Source organism: Triticum aestivum, chromosome 3A, assembly GCF_018294505.1.
Source record: "Triticum aestivum cultivar Chinese Spring chromosome 3A, IWGSC CS RefSeq v2.1, whole genome shotgun sequence".
In the NCBI taxonomy this organism is placed as follows: domain Eukaryota; kingdom Viridiplantae; phylum Streptophyta; class Magnoliopsida; order Poales; family Poaceae; genus Triticum; species Triticum aestivum.
In genome coordinates this window covers 640,111,005-640,135,289 of record NC_057800.1, presented here as the reverse complement: position 1 = coordinate 640,135,289, position 24,285 = coordinate 640,111,005, and positions in this window count along the sequence as shown.

Below are 24,285 nucleotides of genomic sequence, written 5' to 3'. Positions count from 1 at the left end.
GAACCAATCATGGAGCGGTATACCTTATGATCGAAGTCAATACCATTTTCATCAGTGCATAGATGGCCATTTGTGGGCATAGGAATTTTGACGCCTTTGCAATCTTGCAAGCCGAATTTCCTCAGTTCATCCTTGAGGTATTTCTCCTGAGATATGAATATTGCATTGCGATGTTGATGAATTTGAAGGCCTAAGAAGAATTTCAATTCTCCCATCATAGACATTTGATATTCTTCACTCATCATATAGGCAAATTCATCACTATAACATTGGTCAGTACAGCCAAAGATAATATCATCAACATTTATTTGGCACACAAACAATTCATCATCATAAGATTTAGTGAAAAGAGTAGGGTCGAGTGAATCGGGTTTGAAGCCTTTCTTCATGAGGAATTCCTTCAAAGTATCATACCACGCCCGAGGGGCCTGCTTGAGGCCATAGAGGGCCTTATTGAGTCTAAAGACTTTGTCAGGATTCTTTGGATCTTCAAAACCTGGGGGTTGAGCAACATATACTTCTTCCTCAAGCTTACCATTGAGTAATGCACTTTTCACGTCCATTTGATATAAAGTGATATCATGATGGTTAGCATAAGCAAGTAATATGCGAATAGCCTCAAGTCTAGCAACAGGTGCAAAAGTTTCATCGAAATCAATTCCTTCAACCTGTGTGTAGCCTTGAGCTACAAGCCGTGCCTTATTCCTCACCACAAGGCCATTTTCATCTTGCTTGTTGCGGTAGATCCACTTTGTGCCAATGATATTGTGCTTGCGAGGATCTGGACGTTTGACCAGTTCCCAGACGTTGTTGAGCTCGAATTGATGTAATTCTTCTTGCATGGCCTGAATCCACTCAGGCTCTAGAAATGCTTCATCTACCTTAATGGGCTCTGTGATAAAGACAAAAGCATAGTGCCCACAAAAGTTAGATAAATGTGAAGCTTTTGAGCGTGTGAGAGGACCTGGTGCTTCAATGTCATCGATGATATTTTCAACTTGCACTTCTTTTGCAACACGAGGATGAGCTGGTTGTCGTCGAAGAAGTTGATCAGCATTTTCTTCAGCACCATTTTCTTCAGCGTTTTCTTTAGGTGCATTAGCTCGACGTTCTTCATGTTCTGGAATGGATTCTTCACCAGATACTTCGGTAGGAATGACATCTTCAGTAGCCTTGAACTTGATAGTTTCCTCAGGTGCTGGTTCATCTATCAGAAGTAGGTGTTCTCTTTGCGAGCCATTAGTTTCATCGAACTGCACATCTACATTTTCAACAACCTTGTGAGGAATGTTGTTGAAGACTCTACAGGTGTGCGAGTCCTTTCCGTAACCAAGCATGAAACCTTCATGTGCTTTTGGTGCAAATTTAGAGTTGTGATGAGGATCTCTAATCCAGCATTTAGCACCGAAGACTTTGAAATAACTCACATTGGGTTTCTTGTCAGTGAGGAGTTCATAGGCAGTCTTCTTGAAGAATTTGTGAAGATACACTCTGTTGATGATATGGCACGCAGTATCAATTGCATCAATCCAGAAACGATGAGGCGTTTTGTATTCATCAAGCATAGTGCGAGCCATCTCAGCAAGAGTCCTGTTCTTGCGCTCCACAACGCCAGTCTGCTGAGGAGTATAAGGAGCAGATAACTCATGAGTAATACCAAGTTCATCAAGATAGTCATCAGGACCAGAATTCTTGAACTCAGTTCCATTGTCACTTCTGATGTGCTTGATCTTCACACCAAAATTGGTTGAAGCCCTCGAGGAAAATCGTTTGAAGACTTCCTGCACTTCATGTTAAGTAACAATGTGTACCCATGTGTATCGAGAGTAATCATCAACAATAACAAAGCCATATTGAGATGCATCATTTGAAACTGCAGAATAATGGTTAGGACCGAAGAGATCCATATGAAGCAATTCAAATGGACGAGTAGTGGTCATGATAGTCTTCGCTCGATGCTTGGCCTTGGTCATCTTCCCAGCTTCACAGGCTTCGCATAAGTGATCCTTGAGGAATTTGACATTCTCAATGCCAGTGACATGCTTCTTCTTCGCAAGCGTGTGCAAATTCCTCATGCCTGCACGACCATGTCATCGATGCCATAGCCAGCCTTCTGAAGCTTTTGCAAGTAGGCACACGGCTGGTTGCGGTCCTGTAGAGAAATCAACAATATACAAGTCTCCTCTCCTAAAGCCTTCGAAGACTTTGGAATTTTCAGCTTCCATAACCACAACAAAACGATACTCGGCCTCCAATATGTACCATCAGCATTGAGTTTCCTCTCAAAGTCAGTACCCTCTTTCCTAGGGTTCCTGTTGAGGATCTGCTTTTTAAGCACATCACAAAGAGTCTGATGCCCTTTGAGGCTTTTGTACATGCCTGTCATGTACAATTCCTTCAGCTCTGCAACGTCAGTGATACTAGCAATGTCCTCAAATGAGGAATTAGTGATAGCAGAGGCAGGTGAAGAGTTTGTAACATTAGAAGCATTTGAACATTCAGGTGAAGAATTAGCAGATTCACGTTCAATGCATTTCAAACATGGAGGAACAAATTCTTCCTGAGAAGCGCTGATTTGTTGAGCAAGTAATGAATCACGCTCCTTCTGAAGATCTTCATAACTCACTCTTAGCTTCTCAAGATCTTGCTTTCTTTGAAGAAATTCATAAGAAAGCTTCTCATGATCAAATAAGAGGGTGTTATGTTGATCTTGAAGGGTGTCATACTTAGTATGAAGTCTCTGAAGACTTTCAGCCAAAGCTTTTGACTGATCCATTTCTTCCCCCAACATATCATCGCTCTTATTCAGCATGTATTGAACATTTTCCAAAGCTCTTTGTTATTTAGTGGAAAGGGAAGCAAGTTTGACATAGCTGGGTCCAAATTCATCACCAGATTCATCATCACTTGACTCGGATAGGTAGCATTCAGTTACCTTAGTACTTTTTGCCATAAGGCATGATGAAAAGGATGATGATTCTGGTTCGAATGTCATTGCTTTGAGAGATTCCTTGATGTCCTCAAACCAAGGATCATGACGGGTTCGATGACCTTCATAGACCTCAGAGAGACGGTCCCAGATAAGCTTCGCATGATCGAGATGCATGATGTTCCTAAACTGATTTTGAGACAGACAGGAGCAGATGACGTCCTTTGCCGTGAGGTTGAGAAGAGTGTACTTGTGAATGTCATCAGCTTCCGCCGTCTTGCACAGATCGGTAAGACCAATCTCAGTGACGGTCCGCAGTTTGCTGTTCATCGCCATGAGGAGCTTCTTCATCATGGCCTTCCACTTGGGATACTCGTGACCGTCAAAGATGGGGCATGCCACTTTCTTCATTCCTGTGGTCGACACAACTAAAACTCCAGGCGGTTAAACCAAAATCACACAAAACAAGGGAGTACCTTGCTTTGATACCAATTGAAAGTGCATTACATCAACTAGAGGGAGGGTGAATAGGCGATTTTTATGAATTCTTCACTGAGGAGTTTGCGGGTGAGGAAATTCCTTAGCGAAGAACTACATGCAGCGGAATAAGGACTCAAAAGTAAACATAACAGAAGACAAGCATAGTCATCATGATGAAATGAAAACGAGCACAGAGTACTGAAAGCGTAAACACAGGATAACACAGGATGAAGACAAACAGACTCAAGAAATTGAACTGAGGAAATTGGGAAAGTCTTCAGTCAAAGTCTTCAAACATAGATATGACAAGCACACAACACGGTAATGAGGAAATGAAAGAGTTGAGGAAAAAGAACCAGTTGTCTTGGTGAAGACAATGATTTGGTAGACCAGTTCCAACTACTATCTCAGTTGTACATCTGGTTGGAGCGGCTAGGTATTTAATCCAGAGGACACACAGTCCCGGACACACAGTCCTTACCGTATTCTCCTTGAGCTAAGGTCACACAGACCTCGCCCAATCACTCGTGGTAATTCTTCAGGGGACGTCCGAACCTTCACAAACTCGGTCACTCGGTGATCCACAATTGCTCTTGGATGCTCTAGACCATGACGCCTAACCGTCTAGAAGAAGCACAGTCTTCAATGATAACAAGCGTCGGATCCACGCAGGATCAATCTCTTCAATGATGCTCAATCACTTTGGGTTTTCCTCACTTGATGATTTTCTCTCAAAGTCCTTGGAGGATGGGATGCTCTCAAATGACAAGTGTCAGTTTCTCTCAGAGTAGCCAACCAGCTAGTGGTTGTAGGGGGCGGCTATTTATAGCCTAGGGAGCAGCCCGGCATGATAAGACATAAATGCCCTTCAATGATATGACCATTAGGTGGATAAGATATTTTGGGACAGCTGGCGCGTAGCACAACAACGGTCGGAAATTTGAGGTTCAAATTCCTTAGGGCTATCATGTTCCTCACTGTTTAGGCAATCCGCACTGGTGAATTCCTAATTCCCGAGTCAGAACAAATTCCTCAGAGACCAGAAGAACTTCGTCTCTGTCAATGAAGAATATGACTGAACTGTATGAGATTTCCAATCGCTTCACTCGAAGGGATTGGTAGGTGTAGGATTTTGAGTTGAGCATCACATGGAAAAATTTTCCTTAGTATTTCCTCGACCCCCTTTAACAGTACTGTGTTTCCTATGACTCAAGAAAGAGAAAATGAAACTACGAAAACAAAAGTCTTCATGCTTCATGTTCCTCGTATGAATACCAAGTCTTCAGGGTTACACCAATTTCTTCACTTTCAAAGTCATCAGAAAGTCTTCAGAAATCCAAAGTCTTCAGTTGAATAACTTCATTTTTAGGGGTCGACTTTCTCTGTAAATATCAAACTCCTCATAGACTTATAGACCTGTGTACACTCACAAACGCATTAGTCCCTTAACCTATAAGTCTTCAATACACCAAAATCACTAAGGGGCACTAGATGCACTTACAAATGATCTCCTATTTTAACAGAAACAACAAGCATGCCAACAATAGGTCTATGTTTATGTTTAGTATCAGGTCTAGCAATTCTAGCAGCTTCATCACAGAAATAAATAACATGCCCATCAATATTATCAACCAAGAGATCTTTAACCATAGCAATACTAGGTTCAACTTTAATTTGTCCAGGGGGTGTAGGTGTTCTAGTATAACTATTACGAACCACAGCCGAAGCTTTAGCATGATCCTTTATCCTAACAGGAAAAGGTGGTTTCTCAATGTAAGCAGTAGGAATAAGAGGATCAACATTATAAATAGCAGTTTCTTCTTCAACTCTAATAGGTTCTACTACTTTCCCTTCAATGGGAGGATGATATCTAAACCACTTGTCCTTAGGGAGATTAACAATAGTAGAAAATTATTCACAGAAAGAAGCTACTATCTCAGAGTCAAGTCCATATTTAGTGCTAAATTCACGAGAAGCATTGGTATCCATGAAAGATTTAACATAATTAAAACTTAAGGTTTATACCTGAATCGATACCTTCGTCAAGTTCCCAATCTTTAGAGTTGCATTTAATTCTTTCCAATAAATCCCATTTGAATTCAATAGTCTTCTTCATAAAAGAACCAGTACAAGAAGTATCGAGCATGGATTGATCATTATGAGAAAGTCGATGATGCTTGCTTGAACTATGTCGATATTTCCCCAAAGAGGAAGGGATGATGCAGCACAGCAATGGTAGGTATTTCCCTTAGCGATGAGACCAAGGTTATCGAACCATTAGGAGAACCGTGCAACACTACGTGAACGGCACCTGCACACCAATAACAAATACTCGCAACCCAACATATTAAAGGGGTTGTCAATCCCTTTCGGGTAACAGCGCCAGAAATTGGCAAGTGGACGGGATAAAAATATGATAGATTGGATAAATAGATCTTGAATAAAAGCAAATTAAAATAAAGTGCAGCAAAGTATTTTTGTATTTTTGGTTTAATAGATCTGAAAATAAAAGCAAATAAAAATAGATCGCGAAGGAAAATATATTAAAGAAGAGACCCGGGGCCATAGATTTCACTAGTGGCTTCTCTCGAGAAAAATAGCAAACAGTGGGTAAACAAATTACTGTTGGGCAATTGATAGAACTTCAAATGATCATGATGATGTCCAGGCAATGATCATTATATAGGCATCACATCCAAGATTAGTAGGCCGACTCTTGCCCGCATCTACTACTATTACTCCACACATCGACTGCTATCCAGCATGCATCTAGTGTATTAAGTTCATGGAGAAGCGGAGTAATGTGATAAGAACGATGACATGATGTAGATAAGATCTATTTATGTAGAAATAGACCCCATCTTGTTATCCTTAACAGAAACGATACATACTTGTCGGTTCCCTTTCTGTCACTAGGATCAAGCACCGTAAGATCGAACACATCACAAAGCACCTCTTCCCATTGCAAGATAAATAGATCAAGTTGGCCAAACAAAACCCAAATATCGAAGAATAAATACGAGGCTATAAGCAATCATGCATATAAGAGATCAAGAAGACTCAAATAACTTTTATGGATAAAAAGATAGAATTGATCATAAACTCAAAATTCATCTCATCCCAACAAACACAAGCAAAAAGACTTACATCATATGGATCTCCAAGAGACCATTGTATTGAGAATCAAAAGAGAGAGAGGAAGCCATCTAGCTACTAACTACGGACCCGTAGGTCTACAAGAGACTACTCACGCATCATCGGAGAGGCACCAATGGACATGATGAACCCCTCCGTGATGGTGTCTAGATTGGATCTGCTGGTTCTGGAACTTGCGGTGACTGAAATTGATTTTCGTCAACTCCCCTAGGGTTTCTGGAATATTGGGGTATTTATAGAGTAAAGAGGCGGTCCGGGGCACCTGACGGATTTCGGGTTCCGGCAAAACCCTTGAGGTTCGAACACTGGAGTGCGCACGAAGATCTCTCCTCCCTCTAGCTCGCACGCATCAAGATCTCATGACCTAGCTCGGCAAACCCAAAGAACAAGGGGACACAAGATTTATACTGGTTCGGGCCACCGTTGTGGTGTAATACCCTACTCCAGTGTGGCGTGGTGGATTGCCTCTTGGGCTGAGGATGAACAGTACAAGGGAAGAACAACCTCCTGAGGAGAGGTGTTCTTGTGCTTGGTGAGCTTGTGTGGGTGAGGATGGTCTCAATCATCCGTCCCCTACTACGGTGGTGGCCTTGGTCCTCTTCCCAAATATTGAGCAGGAAGGGATGCCACAACGGCTAGTTTGAAGGGGGACAACTAGTACAAGCTATCCTGACTAAAGGCGGTCTTCGCCTGCCAAAGGCTCTGGTGGTGACGCCGTCTTGGGCTCCACGGTGACCTCTGTCCTGCCGTCCTGCTGGTCTTGGTCTGGTTGCACTGATATGGAAACCTTTGCCTGATGCCTCGGGACTCCTCGCCTGCGCTTGCCTCTTTAGAACCAAAGAGGAAAGAAGGACACTGTGCTCGCTGGCGCCCTCCTGGTCTTGGTCGTCATGGCTTACGTCATAGGGACATCGCGAGGTTCCCCTTGCCTTGATATCTCCGCCCCTCGCGAGCCAGCCTGACGAGGATGCCCGCAAGGAGGTATTGCATCGTCCGCCTTGCGAGGCTTGGCCCCTCGCGAGGTTCTTAAGGGTTTGCTGGTGAAGATGGGCCATACGGGGCCGCTAGTGGAGCCATGCCGTGGGACGCAGGCAGGCAAGTCTGGGGACCCCCGTTCCCAGAATGCCGACAGCACCCGAGGTGGGCACAACCTACCAGAGCGTGCCTGGGCCTCCAGGTGTGCCCTGGTGGGTTGTGCTCCCCTTAGAGTAGCCCCCAGGTGCTTCTTCGGCCCACTAGATGTCTTTTCGTCCAAAAAAATCCACAAAAAGTTTCACTATGTTTGGACTCCATTTGGTATTGATTTCCTGCGATGTAAAAAACATGCAAAAAACAGCAACTGTCACTTGGCACCATGTCAATAGGTTAGTACCAAAAAATGATATAAAATGACTATAAAATGATTATAAAACATCCAAGAATGATAGTATAATAGCATGGAACAACATATCAGCATCCCCAAGCTTAATTCCTGCTCGTCCTCGACTAGGTAAATGATAAAAATGGAATTTTTGATGTGGAATGCTGCCTAACATGTCATGTCATATTCTTTTCTTTGTAGGATGGACATTTGGACTTTTATATGTTTCAAAGCAATAGTCTAGTTTTGACATGAGGACTTTAATACTCAAGCATACCAACAAGCAACCAAGTCTTTCAAAATATCAATGCTAAAATAAGTTATCCTAGCCCATCATGCTCAATCATTGATCCTAGTGCTCAAGTACGATCATAGTGCCCCCTAGTTGGTGCAATATAAGAGAAGATGGAGAGTCAAATCAAAAATAAAAATTTCATAAAGTAAAAGAAAGGCCCTTCATGGAGGGAAGTAGGGACTTGTAGAGGTGTCAGAGCCCAAAGCAAAAATGATATAGATAAAATATTTTGAGTGGCATGCTTTTCCCACCAACGAAAATGACTTAGAGCTCCCAACACTTTCCATGCTAGATATATCATAGGCGGTTCTCAAACAGAAAATAAAGTTCATTCCTTTTTCAACCATACTTTCAATTTCGATGGATAACTGTATCCATGGGTGACCTCCATACCAACACTTTCCAAGGAATTTATTATTTGAAAACATAAAGTAAATTCATTTTCCATTTCGGGACTAGGCACCCCCGTTCGCAGAACACCGATAGTAGCCCCCGGGCCCAAGGCGTGCTCGGACTTGGCTTCGAGGCGAAGCCAAGGGGCAAGTGCAGAGTGTCCCGGGCCCCAACAGCCTGTGGCCTTGGTCAACGCGTGGCGATTGATTGGACGTGGGCGTCTCCGCTTCCCCACGCTGCCTCGACAACTGCCCAACTTGACGAGTCCCTACTACATGCAAGGAAAAACCATCATTACCTGTGATCGTGGGGATTGCCGGTTAGCCTTCTCCTAATATAAATGAGGAGGGGGCGGAGCCCCCATCGCCCATCTCTTCCTGCTCCGCACGTTCCTTCTCCCTTGCTTAATTGCTAGTAGCGACTCCCATGGTGCCAATTCGAAGGTTCTCGGCCGCGAAGAAGGGAAAACCCCCTCGCGACGAGCCCGAGCCACTTCCACCAAAGAAAAGGCCAGTCCACTACCGTGACGCAGCCGGGGGGCTGGAGGTGACAAGGCCTTGGTGCGAGCGGCCACCTCCCGGGTATCTGCTGCCTCTATACGCCCAAGCCAAGGGCTCTGGAGGAAGAGGCAGCGGGCGGCGCCGCCCACGCCGCAGTCATGGTCGATGCGCCGTGGCGACACACGCCGTCGCCCCAGGAGCCCATGCCGCGGACTCCTCACGCGAACTCGTGATGTGGGCGGCGATGCCTCCGCGCACCTGGATCCGCTTCCCGCAATTCTTCTCCGCCGAGATGCCGCCGAGGGGGCCCCTCGAGCTTTGGCTGCAGCACGCCGACTGCGACGCCCTGGCGATTGGAGCGGAGGTTGAAGTTGTCTCCCCGGGCAAGATCTTCATGACCCATGGCTGGGGTGAGGTCGCCCGGGTTTGCCATACGGAGGGTGCCCTCTGATCAACTTCGAGTACGACGGCACCTCCACGATGTTCTTCAAGGTCTTCGACGCAGAAGGCCGTCGCTTGGAGTGCTGCCCTGGAGAGGGCTGCCTGGACGGCACCGTGGCAGGAGCCGGGCCTGCTGCCTACCTCGCCAGCGGCTCATCCAGCAGTAGTGGCGTCGCTTGGGAGTCCAGCGACTCTCCCGAGCCCTATGAGACTCCGAAGATGAGCGACGACAGCTATGTGCCCCCGAGCTCTCACCATGCCCGGAGCAAGGCCGCAGCATCTGGCCGTCCCCGTCGCTGACCTGGATGGGGTTGGCGCCGACCTCCTAAGGCCCACTGTTGATGATGGCGTTGGTCGCTCCGGCGCGTGTAGATAGGACCCCTAGAAGCTCCCTTATTTTGTTCCCTGTGAGGTATCTAGACGAACCCCACGGGGCGTGTAAAGGGTCTGTAATGTCTTTTGTTGATATTGCCCTCTTCACGAAAATTTGCGAGCGCATGTCCTGTTTCGGCTCGGTCCCCCCTTTCCAGCCCTGCAACAGCTTGGTGCTCTATGCTTACAGGTCCCGGTCCCCAGGTAGGCTGCAGCCGTCGCTGGTATGCCAGGTCACGATGCTGTGGTCAAGGCTAGGAGGTGAGCAGCCCGAGGTCTGGTAAGAGCTCCTAAGGCGCGATGCTAAGAAGGTCCCCTTTAGCGTGCAAGCGACCACCGGGAGGTAAGAAAGGGAGGCGACGTTGCCGCAACAGGGCTGCTGCAAGTGAGAATCCTATGTCGTGGCGATTGGTTGACCCGGGCGCGAAACTTATCTTGGCAGTCCAGAGTCGGTTCCTTGTGATGCACCAGACTCGTGCGTCAGCGGTCGTAGCGCAGCCAGGTCAGGCCCGTGCGAGCCTCCACCTCTTTTCCACGCTCTCTTATGTGCTCTGCATCCTCAGGTCTCGGCCCTCGAGCAAGCTCAGCCACCGCTTGTATGCCAGGTCGTGGTGCCATGGCAAGGCCGGGGGTGAGGGCTGGAGAGCCAGTAAGAGCTCCTGAGTCGCAATGCTCAGGACCCCCCCTTTTAACACGCAAGCGAATCGCATGGGAGAAGAGGGAGCCCGTGGTACTGCCTGCTGTTGTCCTCAGGAGGTCCCTACAGGTTAGCGCGAGGAGGGACATTGATTGCCACTATGATTGCCGGCCTGCCACAAGTTGCTCCACAAGAGGATGAAGGCACTGAGGGCCTGGTGAGGTGACGTGCACGGGGCGCGCCGCGAGTCAGAGCTCGACCGCTCAGATTTGTCGGCGTTCCAGGGACGGACCCGAGCACAAGTGCCATGCCATCGTGAGTAGCTCCCGTGGTGGGTGATAATCAAGTAGGTAATACCCATAGATAAATTGTGCATGGAAAGCAAACTAGCTTAGGTAAATGCAAGGACGATACATGCCACTGGGTCAGACCCGAGCGGCTTGGGGATGATGCAGCCCGAGGGGCGCCCTCAGCAGAGTAAGCTAAAGACATAAAAAGGGATACATGCCGCAGGGACAGACCCATGCGACCTGGGAATGATGCGGCCCAGAGGGCGCTCACAGCTAAATAAACTTGGAAAATGTCACCTGGTTCCGTTGTCGAAGGGGTGTTGGGGTAGCTGAAGGCACATGGCGAAGGGGTTGCTCCTCACGAGCCACCGGGGCCCTGAGCCTCGGGAGGCTCTGGGGGTCTAGGCGGTTCCTTGAGGGTCGTCTCCATCTCATCCAGGACTGCGTGATGCCTGGCCTCCTGAGCCGCTAGGATGCTCCGCAGGTTGCGCCGATAGGCGGCCACCATGCTCGGCATGCCGAAGGGCATGCGAACATAGCTGTGAGGTGGGCCCTCGCAACATCCCACGCGCGAAGGCCAGAAGAGCTCCTGAGATGCGGCCCTGTTGATCCCTGGCACGTCGATGCAGACACGCAGCCTGCCGTCCTCGCCTGGATGGGGAGCTGTGCCAGGTGGGTGGCGGTCGCCGCGCATGGCTCTTGCTTCTTGAAGCTCTTGGGTAGTCTGGGTGATGAACTCTTGAGCACCTAGCGCTCCTTGCCTGGTGCCCTCCTGAGGTAAACGTGCCGCAAAGCACTCCTCCATGTGATACTCAAGCGCCTCCCTCATGATGTTGGCCAGGTCTGAGGCCCTCTAGAAGAGAGCCCCCGTGCCCTACCCAAGGAAGGCGTCGGGCGCACCTTCCTACGCTTGGGAGGGAGGTGCCCTATCTGAGGGCGCAGGTCTAGAGGTGGTGCTGCTGGTGACGCCGCTCTCCTGTGGCCCTATACGGAGCAGCTACTTCTTCTTCTTGGGGATGGCCTCAGGAGGGTGTAGGATTCCTTCGTTGTCAGGGTCTTCGATTGTTGTGGCCTGCAAGGCACGCTCAAGGGAGCACACTGCATCCTTCTCCTCAGAGGCGACTGTGATGGCACCACCAGTCCTGGGCATCTTGAGGACGTCGTAGCCGTGGTGGGTCACTGCCATCAACTTGGCCAACATTGGGTACCCAAGGATTGCGTTGCATGGCAGATGAATGTGGGCGACGTCGAAGTCGATGAGCTCGGTGTGGTAGTTTTCGCGCCCACCGAAGGTGACAGGGAGGCGGACCTGCCCAATTGGGGTGGTTGAACCATCGGTCACTCCTGAGAAGGGCTTGGTCGGTTGCAGCTGATCATAGGGTACTTGAAGGCAATCAAACGTGTTGACGGACAGGACGTTAAGCCCCGCACCACCATCGATGAGGGTCTTGGTAACTTGGACGTTGCTGATGGCAGGCGAGTAGAGCATTGGCAGAGCACCGGCGGCTACGGCGCACTTGAGTTGGTCTGCTAACCTGAAAGTGATGGCATACTTGGACCACCTAAGCGGGCAAGTGGCCTCGAGCTTGGGATGAGCCGCGTTCACCTCGCGAGAAAATTGCTTGAAGATACACTGAGACGCTGGGGCCTGATCTCCGCCCAAGATGTAGGCGATAGCGCATCGTTCCTGGAAGCCCCCAGCTCCTTCGTCCTGATGGTGGTCGTCGTTCCTTCTAGGTGGTGGCGGCAGCGGAGGCAGACCAGCGTTGCCCTGAGGGTGGTCCTCGCGAGGCTGATCCCTCCAGGCTTCCTCACGAGGCTGATCCTGCCAGCGGTCCTCGTGAGGCCGGTCGCGCCACTCCTGGCATGGGCCGCGATCGTCCCAACGACCTCCACCTCGTCCTCCTCCCCGGCCGTATCCCCGGCCATTGTGCTCGGGGCGTCGACTGAAGCGTCCATCTCGAATGGCCCTGAGCTCCTGACAGTCGTTGGTGTTGTGGTTGTGTACGTTGTGGAAGGCGCAGAATGTTCGGCTGCTCTTGGACGACACGGGATGGTCTCGGACGCGCTTCGTAGCAGGCTCTGCCGTGAGTACGGCCACTCCTTTGCACTTCACGTCTTTGGACTTGGCTTTCTTCTCCTCTGCGTCGGTAGCGGGGAGCTCGAGGAGGGAAATTCGCCCTTCCTCAGCTCTTCGCGCTTGGTTGCCAGGTTGAATAGCTCTAGTGCCGTGCATAGCTCCTCGTGGATGGCGAGCTCCTCCTTCATCTTGACGTCGCGGACACCATCGGAAAATGCCGAAATGATGGCCTCGTCCGTCACCTTGGGGATCTTGAGACGAACGTTGTTGAAGCACTGAATGTACTTCTGCAAGGTCTCTCCTGGCTATTGCTAGATATGGCGCAGGTCACCCGCGGCCGGAGGCGGTCGCGAGTGCCCTGGAAGTTTGTGATGAAGCGGTCACGCATATCATCCCAGGAGGAGATCGAGCCCAGGGGCAGGATCAGGAGCCATGAGCGGGCGCCGTCCTTGAGAGCCATGGGGAACCAGTTCGCCATGACCTTTTAGTCACCGTTGGCCTCCTCGATGCTCAACTCGTAGAGCTGCAAGAACTCCGCAGGGTCGGGGGTGCCGTCATAGCAAGGAGGCAGATCTGGCTTGAACTTGCCCGGCCAGACAACGCCACGCAGCTCAGGAGTGAAGGCACGGAAGCCGGCCGTGGCCACCGGGGCCCGTTACGGAGGCAGAGCTTGATCTTGGCGTCCCCGCGCAGCCACGGCATGTGGCGCGTGGCCCTGCCGCGGCAAGCGATCCTGATGTGGAGGTGCTGGGAGCGACGGATCATTTTCTTGCGGTCGGGGAACTTCTTGGCAACTTCCTTCTTCCCGCGCGGGCGCTCGGCGCGGCAGGTCATGGCCGCGCGTCTTGGTGCTAGAGCACCGTCTTGGGGCAAAGGTGGCGGAGGTGCTCCGTGAGCTACGTCGCCCGCAGCTGGTGATATGTCCATTTTGCATCATGCTTTCATATTGATATTTATTGCATTATGGGCTGTTATTACACATTATGTCACAATACTTATGCCTATTCTCTCTTATTTTACAAGGTTTACATAACACTACTAGGAAAAGGCCTACTAATGGCGCACCGGTTTTGCCTACTAATGGTGCACTACCGATGCGCCATTAGTATCACGCCACTAGAATTTTTTACTAGTGGCGCACCACAGGTGCGCCATTAGTATCTGGTATGCTAATGGCGCACCAGGAAGTGCGCCATTAGTATGTAACACCATGCGCCATTAGTATGCCTCCCGGGGGGGGCCATATGTAACCATCTGCTTTGTCATACTAATGGCGCACTCTATCTTTATGCGCCATTAGTATCCTTTGGCATACTAATGGCGCACCTTGTGGTGATGCGCCATTAGTACGAATATTTGTTTTTATTTATTTTATACTTTTCTAATTTTTGCACAGGTTACAAAATATATTATTGGACAGAATATAGACAGCAGCACACAGCAACAGCAGATTCATCGAATACAATAGAAGATTAGTCTCCGAATACAATTCATCATATTAGTCTCCGAATTCAAAAGACCGAACAAAGATAAAAAATTACAAGTCTCAAGACCGCGAGTATCGAGTTTGTCTTCACATTACAAGTCGATATCGATCATCTAAACTACCATCACATAGAAGAGAGCTGCGGTCATCATGATGAGCATCATCACGATCAAACTGGTCTTCATCCGGTTCCTCTAATGCTCCCTCCTCTCTCCCGCTGGATAGCGGGCGTATCTAGATTCGGCCTCCGCCCTAGTGGTGTACCCTTTGTAACTGTTACCGCTGAAATGGTGAACCTGTCTCCGACACTCCTCCCAGTCGTCGTAGACTCCGGGAACCTTACCCTTGTACACGACATCGACGACATCTCTATGCACAAGCCAAACAACAGACAATACATAAGCAATATGTAAGTATGCAACAAAAGGATCGGAAGAGAAAAGCAAGACATTAATAGCACGATTCATGGTCCTACTAATAAATAGCATCGATTACATCTAAGTTGAACAACTTTCCAAACCAAAGAGACATACGAATTCATTAAAGTTTAATTACAACATGAGCCAATCAATGTTTCAGAACTACACATCACTACCTTCGACTCGACTCATCAGACAGGAGCGTGGATGAAGCCGCCGTCTGTCATGATGGTCATGAAATCGCGGGTGTTGTCACCCTGTATTTGTAGCGTTTCATCTATCTCACTGTTGGATGGTTGATATCTGAGGAAGAACTACCCCGAGGTATGAAGGACATCTTGATGGATGATGTCCGCAAACTGCGACTGGATGCGAAAGAATTCTTGTCTGAGGTCCGCGTCCTGGATTGCCGACAAGCTCGCGGCCCAATCTTTGAGATTATCTGGTAGCAGAAGGTGATGATGGTCCCTTACGATAACCCGCATGTGATGGAGGGCGTAGTAGGCATCCTTTTGACCGCCAGGTGGCTGCTTGACGCAGCAGAACTTCGTATTGTGTGAGAACATGTGCTTGTCGTACTTACGAACTGCCCTGGTGAAGGTGCCTCCAGATTTGGCGTAGGCGGGGAGAACATCATCAAGAACTTTCTTGACATTTGTGTAGTCTATCTTGGAGTTACGGTTCGGGTCTAAATACGTGGCCATGGAATATTTCGGGCTTAAGAGGATGAGTGTGCAATGTGTGTCACTGCACAGAACACTGAATGTTAGAAAAAAAGAACGATCAAAATCTAAGAAATCATATGTTATGGGGTGGTTAAGGGATGACTTACTCGGGAAAGTAAGGCACAAGGAAGTTATCCTTATCTGCGTTTGCCAGAATGACGCCTTCGAGGTGTGAACTCGCAACTTGGCGGTCCCCAGCGCTGCTCAAGTGCTTGGCACGCATGTAGAAGGGGTCGACTATCATGATGTCCGGGGTCTTGTCTCTAATGATCCGCATCTCCATACTCAGCGAAAACAGCCGAACGAAGGTGTAGTGCAGTGGATGAAGGTTAAACATAGCAAAGATGTCATCAAGCCGCAGGACGATCGTACCCCCGATGTCGCCATCCACAAAGCCCTTGCCCTCTGGCACCTTGGCCACGAAAACCAGGTATGCCACATCCTTCTCTCTGAGACGCCGCTTCTCCAAAGAAAGAACACTGTCGTGCAGACTCCGCATAGCATATTTGGCGGTAGCATCGCCCTACCCGCCACATGCACCCTCCTCGAGATATCCTTAGGTGAAGGTGGCCCGTCCTGAGCACGGATCAAACTCGGTGCCGGCTGGCTCGCACCGGCGCCCTTTTTAGTCTTTCGTTTCCGTCCCTTCTTCTTGATCTCCTGTAATGGGACCGAGTTCTGCTCATAGACCGCCTTCTTGAGCGTGTTGGGGCTGACAATATTTCACACCTCAGCTATCTGAGGCTCGGTGAAGGCGGGAGCTGGAGGCGTGTCCTGAGAACTGAACGCCAGACGACGCCTGTTGCAATTGGATTTCTCCGCCGTACCAGCTAGATCGCGGTCGTCTTGGTTGGGTTCTTGAGAAAGAGGCCCGCAGAACTCGTCAGTGTACCCATGTTCGGCAAAGTACTTATCAACTTTGGTAAATGTACCGTCGTCGTTGTCGTCGCCGTACGGATCCTGTGCCATAGGGTTGTCTGGATCCTGTGCCATAGGGATGTCCGGCAGGTCCGGTAGCGTTGCAGCGTTCTTGCTGGCACCGGCACGACTTGCGGTCTTGTCTGTGGGGTGGTGTCCCCCGCCCCAGAACGAATCTGGCTCTTCGGCCAAAGCAGGGACCAGTTTACGCAGGCGCTGAGGGTCATCTCATCTACTTCGTCGGCCCCAGCGGGTCGAATCGGAGGTAACAGCTCGTCGCAGCCTGGCAGCACCCGAACCACTTCAACCCTATACACTGTGGGTGGCATCGGATTACCGTGGAACATGGGGTTGCCTGGTTGAACGATTCTGCCCTTGGTGACATCGACCAACTCGCCGCCCACGAAGTGCAGAAGAGTGCAAGGAATGTCGGCGGCACCCTGCGAAAACATGTAGGGCGTCCGGGATGCCCAGTCAAAGGCAAGGAGATGAAGTCATCGGCCGAGAGGCTTAGTTACCGTGATGTCGTCGAGCTCGGCTAATGTCGAGGCACCGCCATCGGCGGGTGTGCAATTGACGGAGGGGCCGCTTGCTGGCGAGGTGCCAGCCGGCGTACACCCGGGTGCATTATGCTCCAATGCCCGTGCCGGAGCCGGAGACACGAATACCGCCTCTGCCGGAGACACCAATGGCGCTGCCGGAGATAGCAATGGCGCCGCCTATGTGCTGTGCGAGTTGCTGGCCATGAAGCTGGGAATCGGGGGAGGCCCCTGTTGGCCACCCGCAATCCACGTCGTCAGCCCATGAATCAACGTAGGCACCATGGCGTTGAGCTTCGTTCCCAATTGTAGTTCCACTTGCTCTTGGACAAGCTCCGGAATCCGCGCCACTTGTGCCTTGAGTGCCTCAACCTCGCGCGACTGGCTTTCCGAGCTGGTCTTTTTCTCCTTTCGCCCACCAGCGGTATAGTATGACGACCATTTTGTGGACAAGCCTTTGCCGGCCACACGACCAGCTGACCTCGTCTTACTGACCTTATCCTTGTTTTTCATTATGTTCAACGCCCTATTTAAAGGGGTGTCAAAAGGGGAGCTCTGAGACGACCCCGCGCTACTGCTTTCAGTCTCATTCGCCAGAAGAAGCTCAAGCGCCCTGGTCTTAGGATCCGTGGTAAGCTCCTTTGTTATCGGGTCCTCCTTGTACCGGGCCCTGAGATAGTTCCTGGTCTGCTTGTCACTGCTGTATTTCTCGAAGCGGGGCGGTAGGCCTTGCTCGGCATGCTCCGCGTCCTCCTTGTCCCATATAGGCTCCGCCACTCTGTAACCACCGGGACCGAGTTTGTGTTCCCCTAAGTTCAACTCCCGCATTTGTTTCCCCCACTTACTTGATTCGGAGGTTGCACTGCTCTCGCACTTGATCTTGAACTCCTTGAAGTCCTCTTCGCTAATCAAAGGATATTTCGCCTTGATCTTGTCATAACTATCACCTTTGTCAATCATTCTCTTCACCGTGCTTTTCCATGTAGACAGGGTCGTGCTCATCCTCGTGAGGGCGGCACCGTTCACTTTATTCCCTGCGAGGCTTGTGTTTTCAAATTCAGCGGGGGACTTGTATCGTTCGTGCAGCTTCGTGAAGAGGAGGTTGCACAAATTCCCTCAGTCCTTATGCCTAAGGTTCTCGGTGTTGATCGAGACGGTGCTCCGGAGAATGCACCCGAGCTGAACCGAGTACCCCTTGACTATATGTTTGGGTTCCGTTGGATGCCCGTCGGAGTCCACTAGAGTAAATTCCTCCTTGACGGTGCGGAGCGCGTTCGGGCACTGGTCATTCCGTTGCTTCTTCGGTTGGCTGCCATCTGTGCGTGCGCCTCCATAAGGAGGGAGAATGCCGGCGGCTGGAATTCTGGGCTGGAAAAAGAGCAAATATTAGAGACCTATTCTGCACAACTCCAAAAGTCCTGAAACTCCACGAAAGTTATTTTTGGAAATAATAAAAAATACTAAGCGGAAGAAATACGTCAGGGGGGCCTCCACCTGTCCACAGGGTGGGTGGCGCGCCCTACCCCCTGGGCCTGCCCACCTGCCTCGTGGGCCCCCTGTTGGCCCTCCGGTGCCCATCTTCTGCTATATGAAGTCTTTCGTCCGAAGAAAAATCATAAGCAAGCTTTCGGGATGAGACTCCACCGACACGAGGAGGAACCTTGGCGGAACCAATCGAGGGCTCCGGCAGAGCTGTTCTGCCGGGGACACTTCCCTCCGGGAGGGGGAAATTATCTCCATCGTCGTCACCAACGCTCCTCTCATAGGGAGAGGGCAATCTTCATCAACATCTTCACTAGCACCATCTCCTCTCAAACCCTAGTTCATCTCTTGTATCCAATTCTTGTCTCCAAGTCTGGGATTGGTACATGTAGGTTGCTAGTAGTGTTGATTACTCCTTGTAGTTGATGCTAGTTGGTTTATTTGGTGGAAGATCATATGTTCAGATCTTATATGCATATTAATACCCCTCTGATTATGAACATAAATAAGCTTTGTGAGTAGTTACGTTTGTTCCTGAGGACATGGGGGGAAGTCTTGCTATTAGTAGTCATGTGAATTTGGTATTCGTTCGATATTTTGATGAGATGTATGTTGTCTATCCTCTAGTGGTGTTATATGAACGTCGACTACATGACACTTCACCATTATTTGGGCCTAGAGGAAGGCATTGGGAAGTAATAAGAAGACGATGGGTTGCTAGAGTGATAGAAGCTTAAACCCTAGTTTATGCGTTGCTTCGGAAGGGGTTGATTTGGATCCATATGTTTCATGCTATGGTTAGGTTTACCTTAATACTTTTGTTGTAGTTGCGGATGCTTGCAATGGAGGTTAATCATAAGTGGGATGCTTGTTCAAGTAAGAACAGTACCCAGGGACCGGTCCACCCACATATCAATTATCAAAGTAAGGAACGCGAATCATATGAACGTGATGAAAACTAGCTTGACGATAATTACCATCTGTCATCGGGAGCGCTTTTCTCTATATAAGAGTTTGTCCGGGCTTGTCCTTTGCTACAAAAAGGATTGGGCCACCTTGCTGCACTTTATTTACTTTTGTTACTTGTTGCTCGTTACAAATTATCCTATCACAAAACTATCTGTTACCTATTATTTCAGTGCTTGCAGATAATACCTTGCAGAAAACCGCTTATCATTTCCTTCTGCTCCTCGTTGGGTTCGACACTCTTACTTATCAAAAAGACTATGATAGATCCCCTATACTTGTGGGTCATAAAGACTCTTTTCTGGCGCCGTTGCCGGGGAGTGAAGCGCCTTTGGTAGGTGGAATTTGGTAAGGAAAAAATTTATATAGTGTGCTGAAATTTACTGTCACTTGTTACTATGGAAAGTAATCCTCTGAGGGGCTTGTTCGGGGTATCTTCACCCCGACCAGTAGAGCAAAGAGTTTCTCCTCAACCTACTGAACCTACTGAAGATGAAAATGTTTACTTTGAAATTCCTTCGGCTATGTTAGAGAAACTGCTAGCTAATCCTTTTGCAGGAGATGGAACAAAGCATCCTGATGAGCATCTAATATATGTGGATGAAGTTTGTGGATTATTTAAGCTTGCAGGTGTGCCTGGTGATGTTATTAAGAAGAAGGTCTTCCCTTTATCTTTGAAGGGAGATGCATCGACATGGTATAGGCTATGTGATGATACAGGGTCATGGAACTACAAACGATTGAAATTGGAATTTCATCAGAAGTTTTATCCTATGCATCTTGTTCATCGTGATCGCAATTATATATATAATTTTTGGCCTCGTGAAGGAGAAAGCATCGCTCAAGCTTGGGGGAGGCTTAAATCATTGTTATATTCATGCCCCAATCATAAGCTCCCAAGAGAAATAATTATTCAAAGTTTTTATGCTCGGCTTTCTGATAACAATCGCACCATGCTCGATACTTCTTGTGTTGGCTCTTTTATGATGAAGACTGTTGAATTCAAATGGGATTTATTGCAAAGTATTAAACGCAACTCTGAAGATTGGGATCTCTACAAAGGTAAGGAGTCAGGTATGACACCTAAGTTTCATTGTATTAAATATTTTATGGATACCGATGTTTTCCGTAAGTTTAGCACTAAATACGGACTTGACTCTGAGATAGTAGCTTCTTTCTGTGAATCTTTTTCTACTTATGTTGATCTCCCTAAGGAGAAGTGGTTTAAATATCATCCTCCCATAGAAGTAAAAGTAGATGCACCTATTAAAGTTGAAGAAAAGACTGTCACTTATAATGATCCTATTGTTCCTACTGCTTATATTGAGAAACCACCTTTCCCTGTTAGAATAAAGGATCATGCTAAAGCTTCAACTGTGGTCCGTAAAAGAAATATTAGAACTTATACACCTCCTGAGCAAATTAAAGTTGAACCTAATGTTGCTATTGTTAAAGATCTCTTGGCTGATAATATTGATGGGCATGTTATTTATTTCTCTGAGGAAACTGCTAGAATTGCCAAACCTTGTGCTAAAGATAAACATAGACCTGTGGTACGCATGCCTGTTATTTCTGTTAAAATAGGAAATCATTGTTATCATGGCTTATGTGATATGGGTGCTAGTGCTAGTTCTATACCTCATGACTTATACAAAGAAATTATGCATGATATTGCACCTGCTGAGATAGAAGATATTGATGTTACCATTAAGCTTGCCAATAGAGATACCATATCACCCATTGGAATTGTTAGAGATGTTGAAGTCTTGTGTGGGAAAACTAAATATCCTACCAATTTTCTTGTTATTGGCTCCCCACAAGATAGCTTTTGTCCCATATTTGGTAGACCCTTCTTGAACACCATTAATGCTGGGATAGGCTGCGAAAAGGATGTTGTTACTATTGGTCTAGGTGACATGTCTCATGAGTTTAATTTCTCTAAATTTCGTAGACAACACCGTGAAGAGGAATTACCTAGTAAGGATAAAATTATTGGTCTTGCTTCTATTGCCGTACCTCCTAGTGACCCTTTAGAACAATATTTGCTAGACCATGAAAATGATATATTTATGAATGAAAGAAGGGAAATATATGAAGTATTCTTTAAACAGGAACCCATCCTAAAACACAATTTTCCTGTTGAAATCCTAGGGGATCCCCCTCCACCCAGGGGTGATCTCATGTTTGAGCTTAAACCGTTACCTGATACTCTTAAATATGCTTATCTTGATGAGAAAATGATATATCCTGTTATTATTAGTGCTAACCTTTCAGAGCATGAAGAAGAGAGATTATTGAAAACTCTGAAGAAACACCGTGCTGCTATTGGATATACTCTTGATGATCTTAAGGGCATTAGTCCCACTCTATGTCAACACAAAATAAATTTCGAGGAAGATGCCAAACCAGTTCGTGATCATCAACGACGGCTGAATCCTAAGATGAAGGAAGTGGTAAGAAAAGAAATACTAAACCTCCTTGAGGCAGGTATAATTTATCCCGTTGCTGATAGTCAGTGGGTAAGTCCTGTCCATTCTGTCCCTAAGAAGGGAGGTATTACCGTCGTTCCTAATGATAAAGATGAGTTGATTCTGCAAAGAATTATTATAGGTTATAGGATGGTAATTGATTTCCGCAAATTAAATAAGGCTACTAAAAAGATCATTACCCCTTACCTTTTATCCATCAAATGCTAGAAAGATTATCCAAACATACTCATTTTTGCTTTCTAGATGGTTATTCTGGTTTCTCTCAAATACCCGTGTCAGCCAATGATCAATCAAAGACTACTTTTACTTGCCCTTTTGGTACTTTTGCTTATAGACGTATGCCTTTTGGTTTATGCAATGCACCTGCTACCTTTCAAAGATGCATGATGGCTATATTCTCTGACTTTTGTGAAAAGATTTGTGAGGTTTTCATGGACGATTTGTCCGTTTATGGATCCTCTTTTGATGATTGCTTGAGCAACCTGGATCGAGTTTTGTAGAGATGTGAAGAAACTAATCTTGTCTTGAATTGGGAAAAGTGCCACTTTATGGTTAATGAAGGTATTGTCTTGGGGCATAAAGTTTCTGAAAGAGGTATTGAGGTTGATAAGGCCAAGGTTGATACTATTGAAAAGATGCCATGTCCCAAGGACATCAAAGGTATAAGAAGTTTCCTTGGTCACGCCGGTTTTTATAGGAGGTTCATTAAGGACTTCTCAAAAATTTCTCGGCCTTTGACTAATCTATTACAAAAAGATATACCATTTGTCTTTGATGATGATTGTGTAGAAGCATTGAAATACTTAAGAAAGCATTGATTTCTGCACCTATTGTTCAGCCACCTGATTGGAATTTACCCTTTCAAATTATGTGTGATGCTAGTGATTATGCTGTAGGTGCTGTTCTAGGGCAAAGAGTTGATAAGAAATTAAATGTTATTCAATATGCTAGTAAAACTCTAGACAATGCTCAAAGAAATTATGCTACTACTGTAAGTGCATATAGTGCCCCTTAGTGATTTTGGTGTATATAAGACTTATAGGTTAAGGATCTAATGTGTTTATGAGTGTACACAGGTCTATAAGTCTATGAGGAGTTTGATATTTACAGAGAAAGTCGACCCCTAAAAATGAAGTTCTTCGACTGAAGACTTTGGTATTCTGAAGACTTTCTGAAGACTTTGGAAGTGAAGAAATTGGTGTAACCTTGAAGACTTGGTATTCATTCGAGGAACATGAAGCGTGAAGACTTTTGTTTTCGTAGTTTCATTTTCTCTTTCTTGAGTCATAGGAAACACCGTACTGTTAAAGGGGGTCGAGGAAATACTAAGGAAAAATTTCCATGTGATGCTCACCTCAAAATCCTACACCTACCAATCCCTTCGAGTGAAGCCTTTGGAAATCTCATATAGTTCAGTCATATTCTTCAGTGATAGAGACGAAGTTCTTCTGGTCTCTGAGGAATTTGTTCTGACTGAGGAGTTAGGAATTCGCCAGTGCGAATTGCCTACACAGTGAGGAACATGATAGCCCTGAGGAATTTGAACCTCAAATTTCCGACCGTTGCTGTGCTACGCGCCAGCTGTCCCAAAATATCTTATCCACCTAACGGTCATATCATTGAAGGGCATTTATGTCTTATCATGTCGGGCTGCTCCCTAGGCTATAAATATCCGCCCCCTACAACCACTAGCTGGCTGGCTGCTCCGAGAGAAACTGACACTTGTCAATTGAGAGCATCCCATCCTCCGAGGACTTTGAGCAAAAATCATCAAGTGAGGAAAATCCAAAACCCAAACCCAAACACCTACAAACCCAAAGTGATTGAGCATCACTGAAGAGATTAATCTTGCGTGGATCCGACGCCTGTTACCTTTGAAGACTGTGCTTCTTCCAGATGGTTAGGCGTCATGGTCTAGAGCATCCAAGAGGAGTTGTGGATCACCGACTGACCGAGTTTGTGAAGGTTCGGAAGTCACCTGAAGACTTACCACGAGTGATTTGGCGAGGACTGTGTGTCCTTAGCTCAAGGAGAATACGGTGAGGACTCTGTGTCCGGGACTGGGTGTCCTCAGGTTTAAATACCTAGCCGCTCCAACCAGATGTACAACTGAGAGAGCAGTTGGAACTGGTCTACCAAATCATTGTCTTCACCAAGCCAACTGGTTCTATTTCCTCAACACCTTCATTTCCTCATTACTGTGTTGTGTGTTTGTTCATATCTGTGTTTGACGACATTGACTTAAGACTTTCTCATTTCCTCAGTTCAATTTCTTCAGTCTGTTTGTCTTCATCTTGTGTTATCCTATGATTACGCTTTCTGTACTCT